The 18,494-nt window shown below is 34.3% G+C and overlaps 1 pseudogene across 1 annotated transcript; it reads left to right on the plus strand.

Annotated features, from left to right (window-relative positions):
• The first annotated feature begins 17,069 nt into the window (after positions 1-17,069).
• On the plus strand, positions 17,070-17,809 carry LOC308647464 (dnaJ homolog subfamily C member 8-like; annotated as a pseudogene). The gene has a single exon. The product of its transcript is annotated as a dnaJ homolog subfamily C member 8-like (transcript).
• The last annotated feature ends 685 nt before the right edge of the window (positions 17,810-18,494 follow it).

Raw genomic sequence — 18,494 nt, forward strand, 5'->3', positions numbered from 1 at the left:
GAAGTTATAGTATGAACACCTGTTCTAGTTGTTGCTTATATTCTCCAATACTCTATTTTCTACTAGCTATCATTATTATCTTTTACTGGTTACAACATCACTTTCAAACTTCACCCTCTCTACTAATTCCAACATTTCCTGCCTATGGAAGGGCCACTATTATTGTAATCTACATATCATTTTTTCCTATCTTTTACTTCTTGTTTTTTGGGGATTGTAATATAAAGATGGAACTTCCATTTTCATTCTCCATGTTCAAAATCTTGAAAGTCATCACCTCTATTGGAACAAGATAAATGTTGAAGAAGCTGAAAATCAATGATTTTCTTGTGCTCATCTGTGAAATTGAGGTTCTGTGGAAAACTGCCACCTCAAAGTACGGAGAGATAGATGACTACTGAGAATCACAGCTAACATAAGGTGAAAATTTCAGGCAAAATAAACTAGGGGAACATTTAAATGGTCGTTCTGATGAATTGCTGGTGGCCTAGTTTGAACAATTCTGAGAATGAGATACTCCTGGGGAAATGCAGACTTGAGGGTGGGGGGTAAGTTACAACACTTTTGTGGGGTGGCATACGTGCCCAAATATCAACATTCTCAGATCAAAGAATTAAGAACACGCAACTGGTTTTTAGTTACTGTCTTGCTTATGAAAGTAGCCATTTGAATGAAAGTAGCCATTGTGAAATATACCTACTATGTTACTCTAATGTAACTTTCTGGAAAAGGCATAACTATAGACGGTCAAAAGTCAATTCTTTCTGATATGTTGCCTTGGTTCACGAGTCAGTGTGGATGATGTAAGTAGGTGAAACATGATAGATTTCATGAAACTATTCTGCATTATATTTTAATGGTGAATATATGACATTATGAGTGTATGAAAACTCATGGAAATTAAATTTAAAAAGCCAAACTTGACCAAATTATCATATTGTGTGCATGTACAAATATGTAACAACAAACTTATTATCATCTAAATTTATAATGCACCAATAAAAAATTAAACAAAAACAAAGACTGAATCTTAACGCATGCGTATTCAAAAAGAAAAAGATTTAGAAGGTGGTGGATTTCAGGGAGGAGTGTTGACTGTATCGAGATAATGTAACTATGTCATAAATGCATTAACAAATCTCAGTAAAAAGGATGGCAGATAAAGGTGCTGAGGTAACTTTGTAAATAAGATGGAAAATGAGTACTATATCCTTATTAATAATGTTTTCTCCCCCAAGGGATAGTGGTAAATAATTTTGAACTGCAGTGCATGTATACTGAACTTGCACAATTAAGTAAATGGATGTTCCAAGGTGAAATTTAGGTCTAATAGAGTTAGAGAGCTGAAGTGGAAATTTACACCAAAATAATGGGAGGAGACCAGAAGGACATATGTGGTCCATTAGATTATATGTGAAGATATCAATATAAATTCATGTTTACCTTAATATAGATATAAGATTTTGCTTGTAGAATTAGTTATATGTATGCAATTCCCACGTTTCTAAGAAATTAGGTTGGTACTATGACTCAAAATCTGTTCATATATAATCACATTTTTTTCTGTTATATAATAAAAAATAATCGTTAGTTAAAATAAGGATAAACCTTTGAAAAGCTACCCATTATTTCAGCCCTGAGAGTCATGAAGTATTAATTAGAAACTACAGAAGACCTTAGGGCAGACCATTTTACTGACCCAGGCAGTTCCCAGGTTATTGTGGCAACTATGCTTACCTTACCTCTGGGTTGCAGTTACATTGCCACCAATTGACCTCTGCCTTTTGAGGGCCCTCTCATTCCCTTAAATTTAGTGATTCAAATCCTTTCGACTTATATAACATTCCCTCAATATCTAAGGTCTATCAAAATTGCCACAAAAACATTTTTAAAGATGATGACACCCTTGGGCTGAGGATATAGCTCAGTTGGTAGAGTACTTGCCTTACATGCATAAGGCCCTGGGTTAATCCCTAGCACCAAAAAAAAAAAAAAAAAAAAAAAAAAAGATGATGACACCCCACATCCCTCTCCAAAGTCTATTCCTCCTGGCCCTTGATGAAGGAAGTATCCTCCAGACCCCAACGTATAATTTTAGGAAGTGTGTGGGACAAATCAGATTCACCCCAGCATTTTTTCTTTCAACATTGTTTGGATTTATTTATCAACATAGTGACTTGGAATTGCTGGTATTTTTGTTCAATTTGCCACAGGCTATCAGTGCAACCAGACCAATAATGTGGACCACTCAAAGCTGTTTATGTTACTGCAGAGAGTACAGAGACTCCATCAGACAGACTATTATTGATGAATTCAGCCAAGTTTCTCATTATATTCTCAGAACTAAATCCATTTTCCCATATATTTTCCCAGACCTCTGGAAATAGAAATAATTTATATAAATTGATAATATAAAATATTGCAAATCTTTTTGTATAATAACTTTTTTTCAATGTTGTCTTTATGGGACAATCCCAAGAAATGTTTAAGCTGTTATCCTAATTCAGTGTTTATCAATCTTGATTCAGTTTAAAGTTTGGCTTGGAAGAGTTGAAGATTTCTGATGCTCAGCCAATCTCCAAACTAAATAATTCGGTATCCCTGGGGAGAGACTTTAGCATCAGTACCTTTTACACCTCTTAGGTAATTCCAAGACACAGACAAACTGAATAAATGCTGTTTTATACATTAAATATCATGATAGATGGGGAGTGTGTTATACTAAATGGTGGTCTCCCAGAAGATATGTACAGGTTCTAATACCCAGAGTCAGTATCTAATAACTTAGATAGTTAAGAAAGTAAATATTGGGCTGGGGATGTGGCTCAAGCGGTAGCGCGCTCGCCTGGCATGCGTGCGGCCAGGGTTCGATCCCAGCACCACATACAAACAAAGATGTTGTGTCCGCCAAATACTAACAAATAAATATTAAAAAAATTCTCTCTCTCTCTCTCTCTCTCTCACTCTCTCTTTAAAAAAAAAAAAAAAAAAAGAAAGTAAATATTGCCTTATATAGCAGAAGATGTGATTAAGTTAAAAATCTTGCAAGAAGGAGTTTTTCCAGATTATCTGGGTGGTCCTAAGTGCAATCACATGTGTCTTCATAGAAAAAAAAAAGTAGTTTATAGACACATAGAGGAAGGAACATACACTGAGAAGGAATGTGACAATGGAGATAAAGATTGTAGTGATGTGAATACAAACTAAGAATGCCAAGGATTTCTGGTGGACTGTAAGCATGATAAAAGAATGACCAACACACATTAAGTCACATTCAACTATGTTACAGTGGACACTTCCCAAACAAGGGATAATCTTCAGTGATCTCAAGAGCTCAAAAGAGCTTGCATACAATATTGCTGCTACTGGTCTGAAGACCTCCTGAACTAGCTTCTTGACCAAAAGAAGGGAAGGAATCAACCTCCTTGGGCCTTAAGAGTCTGTGCATTTTAGGACTTCATACATTGAAGGTTTAATGACCCTTTCAAGTAAGTATTATCCTCAATTACAGATTGTTAAATGAGGTTTAACATAGCTATCTAACTTTCTGGATGTTAAGGAAATATCCTTGACAAAGCTAAGAACTGAGACCAGTAGACAGGCTTCCTGCCTGTGCTGTTAATGACAATACTTCACCATAACAATGAGAACTCTGGGGTTTCGATGTGTGGGGTATGATGAGCCAGAACCTCTTCCCCCACAATGCTGCAGCGTATGTGCTTTCTCTGGGCCCCATTCTTAGAAGGGCTCCACAGTTGGATTAATGCTCTGTTTGGTCTAAGACATCTTGAAATCATTAATCTTTGAACAAAGAGTCTCACTTTTTTTTAAATTTTGCATTGGATTGAACATAATATATAGCCATGTGTACTTTGAATCTTCAGAATTTCCTTTCTTTCATTCTTTTTTTTTTTTTTTTTTTTGTACTGGGTATTTAACCCAGGTGGGCTTTACCACTGAGTCACATCCTCAGTGCTTTTCATTTTTGAGACAGGGTCTTGCTAAGTTTTTTTGCTTAGGGCCACACTAAATTTCTGACACTGGCCTTGAACTGGAGATCCTTCTGTCTCAGTCACCTGAGTCGCTAGGATTACAAGCATGTGCCCCATGCCCATCTTCATAATTGTCTAATTCCTTTATTTGGTGTCCATTCCTTACTAAAATGTTTATGTTCACAATGACATCTTAGTAACAGATGATGAAGTGCTATCTCAGGTATTTTAATGTCAGTGAGAATCCCATAAACCTTTCATAAATGACATCTTACATTCAGTGTCAGGTGGTAGTCCTAATTTAGTTTCTGTTACCCATACTTGTGCAAAAATAACCATTACTTTTCATTATGTTCTCATTAAGTTTATTTGTTTTCATTATTTTAACAAAATATATAATATTTAAATGTCACTCAACATTTCTTCCAAAAGATTAAGTTCCAATTTTCTTAAAATTGATGAATTATCACCAAGTTTGATTCAAAGAAAACTACGTTTATTTGTTGTCACTGCAGTAAGAGAAAAACCCTCACATGAAAGTCTTTTAACTGTCTCAGTAGGGGAGTCAGAAATGGTACACATACAAGGTTTTGGGGGAAATGATGTCAAAAGATGAAACTAATGGGAACTGGTAAAGTATGTTGGACATTTTTCTCATTCATGTGTTTCAAGAATTCAGGAAACAAAGTGGGAAGTCATCAATGACTTTAGCATCTCAGTTTACATGAAATAACAACAAAAAAAGGATATAAGTTGTCTTATTTTTAAAATTTGTTTTTAAAAATATAGTTTACCATGTTTACAGCAAGTGTATATTTTATACTACTTAGGGCATTACTACAATTCCATATTTTTGTCACAAAGCAAAAGCAAGAGTTTTTGCTACTTGCTACTCAATTTATTGGCATCATCAGAAATATGTAAAAAATACTGAATCTTAGCTTCTCCTCTATACCAGGAGTAATAAATAATTACTAATAATGATTAGTATTAATTTAGTAATAATTATTAATTAGTAATAATTTCATAATAAATCTGAATCTATGTTTTGACAAGATTCTCATTATTCATGTATACATTTTTTTAAAGAGAGAGAGAGAGAGAGAGCGAGAGATGAGAGAGAGAGAGAATTTTTTAATATTTATTTTTCAGTTTTTCGGTGGACATAATATCTTTATTTTATGTGATGCTGAGGATTGAACCCAGGGCCCTGCGCACGCCAGGCAAGTGCGTTACCACTTGAGCCAGATCCCCAGCCCCTCATGTATACATTTTAAGAATAATTGCATTAAGTTACCATAAAAATAAAGCAACCCACAAGTAGAAGAAGTTGTGTTAACTTTTGTCTCTGAATTGGTAGCTTCAAAGTTACTATCAAGCACCATATAATGTGATTTAAAGCAGAAAAAATTGCCAAATCCCTTAGAAAAGAATAACTAAGTTTAAAAAAATCAATTAGTTAAGATGATAGATTCATGTGTCAGGCATTATTATTGTTGAATTGTGGACAAATTATCTGATAGTTTGCATCTTTGAACGGAAGTGTTTAACTTCCATGAGATTCAATTGAGCAAATGAGTAGGAGTTTATTAAAGTTGAAAAGAACTAGTATCAAAAGAAAAAGGAATATGAGAAGCTTGGGAAAATACCACAGAAGTTATAATTAAGACTTTAAAAATATATTCTGACACACTGTCAGCACTCTTAGGAAAATCATATATCTATGATTCCACACTAATAGGTGATAAAAAGATTTAGTTATTGAATTTAAAGATATTTTGGTAATATCTTACTGCTTTACCCCATTACCATTTCCTTTATGGATTCTAGAAGTGACCAATAGATGAAAACAAAATGTCTAAATAAGTCTAGAGCTCTCAAAGTATAAAACAATAATTTGTATCAAAACTATATAGTTTGTAGTTTTTATTTCTTTTTCAAAGTTATATAAAATAGTTGCATGTTATTTTAATAATTACTGTCATTTCAAGTTGATAAAATGAAGGAGTAAATCAGCTAATCATAAAATAAAATCTTTAATTTTATTTCTGTACCCTGAAGCTACAGTAGGTATAATATTCTTCATCAAGGCTTCAGAAAGTTCCCGAGTTGGTGAATAACAAACAAAATTAGCATGGTATTTTCTTTCTCTATATTTTCTGGTGTCATTGTGAAAAATCAACTTACCTTAAAATATTTAAAATTTCTCCTGTCTTTTTTTATTATTTGAGGAAATAGTCAACCAAAATCCCAAAAGCTGCAATGAGCATCTCATTCTAGTAGATCCTAAAAATCAATTTTATTAACTCTTTTATTAGTGCATCTCAGCATTGCCAGATTCAAATATGAAAAAGTAAAATTGTACGGCATTTAAGCAAAATATTCAATATCATATTGCCACTGTTTTCTGGAGATCTCTGGCCAGAAATTTAAAACTTTTTTTTAAAAAAGGAGAGAGAGAGAGAGGGGGGGGAGAGAGAAGAGAAGAGAAGAGAAGAGAAGAGAAGAGAAGAGAGAGAGAGAGAATTTTTAAATATTTATTTTTCAGTTTTCGGTGGACACAACATCTTTATTTTATTTCCATGTGGTGCTGAGGATGGAACCCAGCACCCCGTGCATGCCAGGCGAGCGCGTTACCGCTTGAGCCATATCCCCAGCCCCTAAACCTTTTTAACATTATCTACATTAGAGATCTCAGTTGAATACATGAGAAACCAAATAACATTAACAATAGAGTCCATAAACTTATTAGAAAACATAGCTTAAATAAAATGATGAATCTTCATGCCACTGTCACTTGGATTTAAAGTCCCAGATGATGTCAAATTGCCAATTTGTAGGTCAAATATTCATATTCTGCACGACAGTTGTCAAAGGAGTGAGGATATCTAGCGTTTGAACCATTTGGCCTTGGTAACAAAAACAGAACACTCATTTCCACTAAGAACTACACTTTGGTCAATTCCTCAAATGTGAGGAATTGTTTTAGATGCCAATCTGCATGCAAGGTTTATTAAGTCTTGAAATTAACCTATAATTTTTTTCAGGTATGTTTTGAGCTTATGGTAAGGGATAAAGAATATTCCAGGCAGCAGGAATAAATTACCATACAAATCAAAACTATAGTTCAGACTTCTTGTTTATAATCAGTAAGAAATTTGATTTCCTCTTCTACCAAAATCTCACCAAAATGACAGAAAATTAATGAAGAGATAATAAATATATAATTCCATTAAAAGTTTTTTGAAAAATGTAAAGTAGTACAAAAACATTTTTGAAAGTCACAAATCACATGGACAGATCAATGAAATTACATAAACCATGCTGGTTGTGTTTGGTATAGAAAATAAGAATGAATTGTCTGATATAAATGTAAGTGATTAAAAAAAGACTGTATAGGGTGCAGCAGAGCTCTTATAAGACTTCTTATTCTTCATATACTTTCAGGAAAATAAAACACTGGAAACACCAGTACTAAAAGCACGAATTGCATAATCTGTCTGGAAATGGATTGTATTCTGACTGTGATACTGGGTCCTCAGAGAAAATTCTCATTTCTTGTGGCATTCAGTGATTAGTGATTGCTTCCAATTATGTGAGAGTAAAAACATACCCAATCTATTTAGATAGTCACCTACATTAAATAGAATTTTTTTCCATTAGTAGAAGAAGTCTCGTAAGGAAACAGACCCATATAACTGGTAAAACATCTCTGCCATTTATCCATATCAATAAAAGTTTATTCATTAATACAAAGCACAGAACAAGGAGAATTTTAAAGCCATTTGCCTAGATGAGAGAGAGAATCATGTGAATGAAGAAAAAAAAAAACTTTGAGTACTCCAATATTATTTTTGTAGTTGTACACAATAACTTTTATTTATTTTTTATGTGGTGTTAAGGATCGAACCCAGGGCCTTGCACATGCGAGGCAAGCGCACTGCCACTGAGCCATAACCCCAGCCCAAGTACCCCAATATTTTAATCCTACTTTCCTTACTTCCTTAGTAAAACTCTGTGTGTGTGTGTGTGTGTGTATGTAGGTGTGGAAATGTGTAATTATCACATTTACTTATTTAATAAAGAAGCAGTGCTGCTTTTCAACTCTGTCAGAATATCTTCATGAAAACATGAGGCCTTTAGATTTTACAATAAAAAGTGCAGACCCTGTAATTTGTGAACTGTAAATATACTTCCAAGACTAATTAAAAAGCCCTCAAGAGGGTTATTAGAAGCAATCACAAGGTGTGCCCTCTTGTATCTCAAGAAAATGAGAGAAGTTTTAATATTCTCTCTTTAACTTTCTGCATAAATTGTGTGAAATTCTTTCCTGACTCTGTAATTACTCTTATGCTAACTTACATGCACATAATTTTTCATCCTTAACTGATTTTTAAATTGTTCTTTCTCCTACACTGGTAGGGAAAATAATTTTGTTGGCAGGATTATTTATATGCACTAACTATATATGTGAGATTGGCTCTAGCCATCTAGGCTACTATTTCTGGAAGCAGAACCTTTAATTTGAATCTGCTTTCAATAATATGTGTGTTTAAATGGGATATGCATATGTGGAGCCCTACACTAAAACAAAACAAAAAGGCTGAATTCAAGTGCTTCAGGACATTGCAAGAGATATTTCAGGCAGGCATAAATTCTCCAAAGCTTCTAAAACATGCTTATACCTGAAAGGATGGCATTTTTCCTCAGCTAATTATATATCAAGGTTTGTCTATTTCCTGTTCCAACCATTATGTGCACCACTATTAGCGGTGAAACGTAAATGTGGAAATGAGTTTGTTAATCTGATGACTGTCTACTTTTTTAGCTCCATTTATTTCCCCCTATTTAAAATGTTTTCAACCATCAAAGTGGCAAGTCAAATTTCTTTCTTTCTGTAGTATAGATATTAATTTAATCCTGAAAATGTGTCCAAAATTTTTTGTAACATTTAATAGATTGAAAATCATGATCTGTGTTTAGAAAGCATGTAATTGCATCACTAGAGTCTATTTTTAGCCTTCTATCTAGAACATAACGTTCCACTTCAATTATTACATAGAGGCCAATTTTACTGTGATTCTGAACATTCATGGGCCCATAGGGAAGGCTTAAGATGTGGGTAATGGTAATATGAATTTTATTGTGCTTCCTTCCTCAAGAAATAAAGATAGTAATTATGTTCTATTGAGTGTACGTGCCTGTTGGATTGTCCTGCATCTCCTTCACTGTGAATGTGTCCCCGGACTAGGGGCAATATTGAGTGAAATTTCATGCATGTTTATACTGCTTCATCAAGCTCCATGGGTATAAAACCAGCACAAGAAGATCATTTGAACAAAACATATACCCAGAATAGGGGTCAGTTCCTTTAAGATGACTTGTTATCCCTCTCATGACGATGGAACCCAACAGAGCCACTCTGTACTAAATACAAAGTTTGACTTCCTAATGAAAAGTGCTGTACTGGTGCCTCAAAAGTGGTCTTTTTTCTCAGACAGATTGAATATTCTGAGAAGGCAGAAGCTAGATTGTGAGACTCTTTGCTGCTGGGCTCATGTACAGTCTCTATCTCCACCATGACTTTTGCATGCCAACTTAGGCATGGCCAGTAACAACAGCAGTTCAATGTCAATAAGCTGAGCAATTTGTCAGCTTAATGGTACAATGTCTCTTTCATGGTGAATGATGTAAAGTAGGCAATAATATCTAAAATGAAAATTTTCATACTTGGTGCCTATATGCAGATGTGTTTTTGCATCCTTTTCACCTAGACCTCCTTTTATCTGATATTCCTGTCTTTTATTTTTTCAAGGAATTTCCTGCTGCCCATAATTGCATATATGTATTAATGGTAGCATCAGAAACTATCTATTGTAAAGATTTTGAGTGAGTGCCATTCAGTCATCACTGAATGAGACTGTAATGTGTCATTACAGTTATTTGGGGTTTAGCCTTAAATATTGAGCCAATATACCCATAAACCAAGCTTGAGTTTTATTCATTCTCTATACATCCATAATTTCAAGATGGGAGAAAGATGCAAATAAGGTTGGTGAAATGAGAATATCTGCTATATGTTCACGGAGTTTATTTATTAATTCTAGTTTTGCTCAGACCAAATTCTCAATGCACCCTTTCTGACATATAGTGAATTGTTCCTGAATATACCCAATTTGATTACTTCATAGGTTTAATTTGTAACTGATCAAATTGCGCATCTGCCTATCTGCTTATTCATAAATTTAACTCTATTTTCAACCTGTAAATCATAAGAGAAGAAATGGACAGATCTCGAAGGATATCTGTTGCCTTCAAGAAAGAGGCTTCCACAGGGTCTTTGATGGGAGCAGTTCTAGTTCTTTATTGGGAAAAAGAGGCTCCTTTGAAGACTCTGAAGACTTAGTGACTAGACTGAACATTCAAAGCATTTCAATAGTCTTTGTGACTCTATGATCCTAACAGTAATATTCTGAGTCTCTGCTCCTCAGTTGATCCTACTTCACATGGTAACAGATTAAAAAAAAAAAGACTTTTTGTAAGGTACAATGGAGGCTCCAAAACTTGCCATTCCCAGTTTATCATCATCTCTTTTTGGATGTCAGACTAGCCAATTCCATTATCCTTGTATGTATTGTTTCTCCTGAGCTTTTCTTTTCTTTTCTTTTCTTTTTTTGATTATTTTTTTAATTGGTTGTTCAAAACATTACAAAGCTCTTGACATATCATATTTCATACATTAGATTCAAGTGGGTTATGAACTCCCATTTTTACCCCGTATACAGATGGCAGAATCACATCGGTTACACATCCACATTTTTACATAATGCCATATTAGTAACTGTTGTATTTTGCTACCTTTCCTATCCTCTACTATCCCCCCTCCCCTCCCCTCCCATCTTCTCTCTCTACCCCATCTACTGTAATTCATTTCTCTCCTGAGCTTTTCAAAGACTTAATTCATCAACACACTACACAGTGTACCTTTGAATACTTATCTTCACTATTATTCCCTGGAGTGCCCATGACTTCACTTTTTAAAGTGGAGGCAGATCTAGTGGGCTCACAACTGGATGCTGTCAGATAGCAACCCTCCTGGGGAGAATTCCTCTTTGGAAAGGAGACAATAGCAAGTTACTTTCAGAACTGTAACAATTTACAAATTATAAACTCTATATATGCTCCCTATAATATTATGAAATATATATTGTGAAAATATATTTATTGGGCATTCAATATATTTTGTGAACATCAACTATGTGAAAATTGTAGAATGCATGATCTCCAATATCAAGTAATTTATTCTTGAAATAGAACTTGTGTTATGAACAAGTAATTATCACTAAGTAAATTGCTTATGGCAAATTTCACAGGAGACAAGCAAACCTATGTTAGGGAAGGTTGTTTGAAGGTCAAATTTACTTGAGAAAAACTGGAAAATGTCAATGCAAAACTGCCATTCAAGCTTGAATCTCAAATGACAGTAAAATTAGGGAAAATTTAAAATCATGAGAATACAGAGAAGATGCAGGTGTTTCCATGGAAAGAGATTGAGCTCTTTAGTTGGATGAATTATACATAGTAAAAAGAGTTTTGTACCAGTCTAGGCTGTGGCCAACTGTGCGGAGTCTTAATGATGAATCTCAGATGAGCACCAAGCAGGTGTAGCTATGTGGCTTCATTTTTGGCCCATGTACAGTCACTTCTCTAATCATTCTAGTTACTGAAATTTCCTGATTTTATTAAGAGTTACCAAAGCTTCATCACAGTGGATTCCATGAAAGGCATAGTGTTATTTGCAAATTTTAAGCTCTTGATCACATCTGCAAAAGTTAATAATATTATAGCAACAGCAATAAATCTATCTTTGTACAAATAGCTTCATCCATTTGATGGAGTACCCCCTTCAAAAGAGTTGGCAAAGCAAAGCTGATAATTAGTTCCTTCTTGTTATTTGTCTCAAGATATCACTAATGAAACCTAAAATAAAATCAGGATAATGGGAAAGAAAAGGCAATGACAAATTTTTAAAAATCCTATGGCAGTATAAACTACAAGTAGTTGCATAAAACACAGTATGCGAAGTGGGGGAGACAGTGTGGTTTAAAATCAAGCAGTTTGTCATAAGACTAGGAATGAAGCAAAGCAGCAAATGCAACCCATTACTTGGATCTGTAGATTTGAACTTGTTTAGTTTTAAACAGTTGGTGAGATAAAAATATGCAGTGAGGCTGGGCTGTAGATCAATGGTAGGCTGCACACAAAGCTCCAGTTTCAATTTCCATAAAGAAAAGTGAAAACAAAAAACAATGTGGTAGCCTGGCACGATGGTGCAAACCTGTAATTCCAGCAGGTCCCGAGGCTGAGGAAAAAAAGAAATCACGAGTTTAAAGCCAGCCTCAGCGAAAAGCGAGGCACTAGGCAACTCAGTGAGACCCTATCTCTAAATAAAATACAAAATAAGGCTGGGGATGTGGCCTCAGTGAGTTCAATCCCTGTTATCCCCAAAACAAAAACAAAAATAAAAACAAAACAGCAGTGATGATTATATATTGAATATATATATTTACTCAGTGAAAAAAAATATTTTTAGCTTTTTTTTCCCCAACAGGGATTATGAAAAATTCAGTAAAAATATCCAAACACACTTAAAGTAAGAGTGCATAAGTAGAATACAGCATCCAACTTAATGTTTGAGTTTGATTTTCAAAGGAGTTGATTAGAATTTCTTAGCTAAAAGATGTGTTTACTTGTATTGAACTTGATACTGCATATAATGATTTATTTGGAGAAGTGTACATCACTGTTCCAGCTTACATTTCTGTGTCACAATATGAAAGATCTTCCTATTATGATATTAATATAATTCTTAAAGATACACACAAACACAGGCTTTTGTTCAAATTGAAAGTACTGGACATTTTCAATGTTTAAAAAATATGATGTTTGAACAGTACAACAAGTTTCAGCAACAATAAAATTTCCCCTTAACAGTGGTAATGCCTAAGCAAATTGTTTAGTTGATTATAACTTCTTTGAATGGAAGAATAAATTTTGATTTTTATTTGAAAGAAAAAGACTCTTACAAAAATGGATATTCAAGCTGTAAATTTTGAATGCACTTATTATCTAAGTATTTATAAGAATTTTTGTCTTGGGTTTTTTTATAGTAACTATGTGAATATTAAGGAATTAAGGATTTTTTTTATCAAACCCACTCATTTTTCAAATTCACTTGTACCTTTTATGTTTCAGAATCACAATTAATTACTTGTAATTATTATAAAGACAGGGTGATTTCTGGTTCTTTCCTTAGATGAAAGGAGAGACAATTAATTGAAAAGCATATATTTATAAACAAGGAATTTCAAAATTTGTTGATTAAAATAGATAGAGGTAACAAATACTATCAATATAATTTTCATTTTCATTTTTCATGTGTTTCTTCCTTATTCTCCACATTCTTTTTTCTACTTAAGTGAGATTTTAAATATTAAAAGAAAACCCTTTGAGGAAATATACATTGGTTTTATTTTAATGTATAATTTCCAGATGTTCATTAATGTAAAATAGCAATAGGATGAACTTAGATTAATGCAACAATAAAAACAAGAAAATAAAAGGTACACAAAAAAATCCCAGTTGTTCTATAATATTCTATTGGCTCCATTTTCAAATGAAAGTAACTTATCAGATAGAATTTAAGTACTTTATTTTTGTTATTGATACTCAATCCTTCTCCATGTGACTTCTTCTGCTGCTTTCGACAGACACATTTCGTCAAGGATATTTGTGGTTGCTATCTTTTAATTTCTTTTATTTTATAGTTTACATTTTATAGTCATTTATTGTGCTGAGAAAGCAGCAAGTAATAATTCCTTTGGGGTTTTTTTTTTGGTTTGTATTTGTTCTCATGAAATACCTTACTATGAATTTGACTGGTTCCATGTGATGTTATATTCATTTCATCACCAAGACTATGTCTCAGGAACGCAGTGAGCAGAGCCATCCAAGGATATATTTGCTCATTTTTACTCATTAATATCATGTCAAAACCCACTGGTCATCTCTTGGGTGACAACAAATTAATAAAAGTACACATGAAAGAGGCCAAACAAGTGTCCTTGATTAAGAAACAAACATTTAGTATCAAGACTACCAGGACAAAAATACTTGCAAATAATCATCAAAAGGCATTTGCAGAACACCTAGTATATTGGCTTTAAAACTACATGACTATTCATACCAGATGAGGAAACACTCCCTGAGAAGTCTGAAACCTATAGTACCAAGTGAGTGAAAATCTATGGTACCACATAAGTGAAAGTCAGAAAATGAATAAAATAAAAAGCTGGTTAAAATAGAGCACTACAAAGTAATGTAAAAGTAGGCTATGGCATCAACAGTCATGTCAAGCTGAAGTTCAGAAAATTATTTTTTACCACGTAACTGTCATGATTATAAGAAAATTATAGTCTTACTAAACAATAAAACCAAATGAAACTGCTAAAAAACTAAAATCAAATTTTTTTCCTCCATTTTACAATTGGTATAATTTTATTTTCAGATTTCTGAGTTATAAAGGAGCAAATGTGGAAATACTTAAAGACTATCTCCGTGTATGGATTTCTTAACCTCACTTCTATTGACTAATTGGGTCTCTTTGTTATGAGAGGTTATTCTGTGCATTGTAAAATGTTTAGCAGCATTCCTGTCTGCTATCAAGAGAGGCCAGAGACAACCATCAGTTTTAACATTAAAAATGTCCCAGTCATGGCCAAATGTCCTCCAGGAGCTCAAAACCATCCTGGTAGAGAACCACTGATCTGGATGAATAGTTTTTAACAGGAAAAGTGTGTGTGTGTGTGTGTGTGTGTGTGTGTGTGTGTGTGTCTGTATAAATTTGCTTAAAACCTGTTTTTTTTTGTTTGTGTGTGTTGGGGGGTATACCCTGATTGAACTCAGGGGCACTCAACCACTGAGCCACGTCCCCACCCTTATTTTGTATTGTATTTAGAGACAGGGTCTCACTGAGTTGCTTAGGGCCTCACTTTTATTGAGTCTGGCTTTGAAATCACAGGCCTCCTAAACCACAGAGATTTTACAGGTGTGTCCCACCTTTCGAGTCTAAAATCTGTTTCTTATAGTGAGGGGAAAGAAACAGTTGTTGGCATCCAAATTAACAACATAACAATCTTTATTTGCAATTCATAAAATGCTCTTATTTCAAATATTTGGCTTTGTTTATCTTCTCTACTATAGAATGCTATACTGAAACTCTAGTTATAATATGTTGCTAAAATAAACACAATTAAATTTTTTACAGTACTTATATGTAGGTATTAGTAACATTAATTTTTTTCTTATTTTTGCTTTTTATCAACAATATGTTAAAAGTCAAATATATATAAATAATTGGGAAAACTTCTGCATTACTTAAGTCCTTGAATTAAAATTTTAAAAAGCAAAATACAAGTTTATTATTCTGGTATGAACAATTAGCATGGACCACAGCAATAAAACATGCCTAAGGTATTTTGTCAAGTTTCTCTTCCTGATATCAGAATTAATGGACTACTCAGAATAATTCATTGATTCAAGAAAAATGAATTGAATGCCAACTATGTTCCAGATATTGTTATGGTACCAGGAAGAAAATAACCTTTTAACTGTAGTGGAACTTGCATTTTTATGTAAAAAAATTTGAGGAGACAGAAAATAAATAAATTTTTGAAAATATATTTAAAAATATGTTTGTCTAACAAGATAGCTTCATAATTTATGAAGTAAATGAAAGATAAAACTGACATAGGGAGTGTCTTCAAGGAGTTTGGGTAGTAATGACTTAGGTAGGGTGCTCAGAAGAGCCTTTAAGTACAGGTGACATTTGAGCCAAGAGATAAATGATGAGCAGTAGGCAGAACTGTGAAGAATAAATATTTGACCCAGAGAAGTGACAACAAGCAAAGTAACAGAGACTCACAGAATGTGGCATATTTTGATAATGGAAAGCCCTCTAGTGATGCTGAATCTTTTTTTTTCCTTTTTTGTGGTGCTGGGGATTGAATCCACACCTTGTACTTGCAAGGTAAGCACTCTACCAGTCGAGCTGTTTCCCTAATCTGTAAGGCTAAATCTTAAGGCAGAAATGTCAGGACATAGATTTTCTCATCATTTCCTTAAAATAGTTATATTTTATTTTAAATATTTATTTTTTAGTTGTAGGTGGACACAATATCTTCATTTCATTTTTATGTGGTGCTGAGGTTTGAACTCAGTGCCTCGAATGTGCTAGGAGAGCGCTCTACCACTGAGCCACTACCCCAGCCCCTAAAATAGTTATCTTAAATAGTTCATGTATCCCATCTTAAATGATATTATCCTTTTCATTTATTAAGAATTTCCTTTTTGAAATCATAGATATACTTTTAATCTTCACTCTGAATTTCATAGAAATTACCAAACCATATCATATCCTTCTGAACTCATTTATTTCAACTTGCTGAAATGGGATCAAACTAAATGAAGTGCTTTCCTTCTAGAAATTTGTTTTGACATTTTATGAATCTGATATTTCTATCTTCTTCCTCTATCTAAATTCTCTCTCCACTTTTAGTTCTTTCCTAAAATCTATTTTATACCCTGTCTTGGTTGCTATCTCTTAGGGTTTAAATGCCAGTTCTGATGTGCTAATCGTCCACTAATCATCCACTGTGGAAAATATCCAACCCACACTTAGATTCAAAGATTATGTAATATATTTAGCTTCTTTGTTCTCCTAACATCTGTCACCATGGAAATGATCTAAAATCGTTAAAGTTGAACAAACTTGCTTAAATCCATACATAATAGACTATAAAAACTATATCACCCCCTTTTAGGATCCCTTGTAGTAAGGTGTTCATTTACACACTAATATTTATTGATGCCAGAGTCTGCTATAAATTTTGGAATGCACCTTTTAATGAAGCAGAGGAAAAAAAATAATAAGATTGCCTTCATCCATTTATATTTTTGAGAAATGAAACAGATTAAAAACTACAAATATGAGGGTCATGTGGTGGCTGGGCCAGGGAAATGGAGGCTTTAGGAGAGAGCGAGGCTTCAGAGGGTGGAAGTAGCACAGAAGAAGCATTTTACAGTGAGGTGAAACAAATAGTGAAGAGAGATTCAGTTCTGATATCCAAAAATCAGATTGAAAGATTGACCCATCCTGGTTCCTCTTATTTCAACTTGAACCCATTTGAGGTTCTTCAGATAGACCTGGAAGTGACAGATGAAAACATAAAAAAGAGGTTTTGGCAGTTGTCCATATTAGTGCATCCTAGCAAAAATAAAGGTGAGGCTGATAGAGCACAAAAAGTGCTGTGGACAAAGCATACAAGTTATTCCTGGATCAGGAACAAAAGAAGAGGACCCTGGAGTTAACTCAGGCAGGAAAAGAATATGTGGAATACACTGTGAAAGAGGGGGGGGCAATTAAAGAAGGAAGGAAAACCTGGAAATGTAGAGGAAGATGATCCTGAGCTGTTCAAACAAGCAGTTTATAAAAACAGACCATGAAACTCTTTGCTGAGCTGGAAGTTAAAAGAAAAGAGAGAGAGGCCAAAGAAATGCATGAAAGGAAACAACCAAGGGAAGAGGCGATTGAGGCTCAAGAAAAAGCCAAATGAGAAAGGCAGAAAAACTTTGAGGAAAAGTCGAGATGGTTGGGTGGACAGCTGGCAAAACTTCCAAGCAAATATGAAGGGGAAAAAAGAGAAGAAAATTGGATCTTCCTGAGACCACTGAAAGTAAAAATGGAACAGCGTGAGTGACCTCCCTGGGTCACAGCTCCAAAAGCTCCCCCCAGCTCTCTCCTTCCTGCTCTAAAGGACTCATTCTTTTCCCCCCACCTCCATCCCAACATAGAGTAGTTTTTGCTTTTTAGTCTATTTTGTTTTTAATACAATTGAATATCAATCAGAATAATTCTTTTGTAAATTGAAATGAGAGGCTCCGTTTAAAAAAGACTCCCCCGACCCATTACCCTTAGAACAACCAGGATTGGGAGGTGCCTCCATTGGTGCTGCCTTCTTTCCCACAGCCTGTAACTTAATGCTTTGTACTTCACTGAATTGTGAAGTTTAGAAACTCCATGCATAGTTTGTGGAAATCATCTAATAAAAACATACTGTTTACAGTGGTGTTGCCATGACTTCAGAGACAAGACTGGGCTGCATTAGGAAGCCCCTTTGCTTCACTTGTTTCTGGGTGTGCCATCTTTTGAAGCCCCAAATCAGAAAAGGAAGGCAGTGTGGGCATACAGAGCAGTCACTCGATACCCTGAAGTCCTCTGTATTTCGCATGTGCCCTTCTGTCTGACTGACCAATCACTGTGGCATGAAGGGCTGAGCCCCTTTCAAACCTGTTCCAAAGAGCTAGTCATCTTCCTTCCAGTACCATTGTGTCCTAGCCTGTCTGCATTTGTTAGCTGTAATATTCTTTATGTATAATAAATTT

This window comes from Spermophilus citellus (assembly GCF_964194105.1).
Source record: "Spermophilus citellus genome assembly, chromosome: 4".
Lineage (NCBI taxonomy): Eukaryota > Metazoa > Chordata > Mammalia > Rodentia > Sciuridae > Spermophilus > Spermophilus citellus.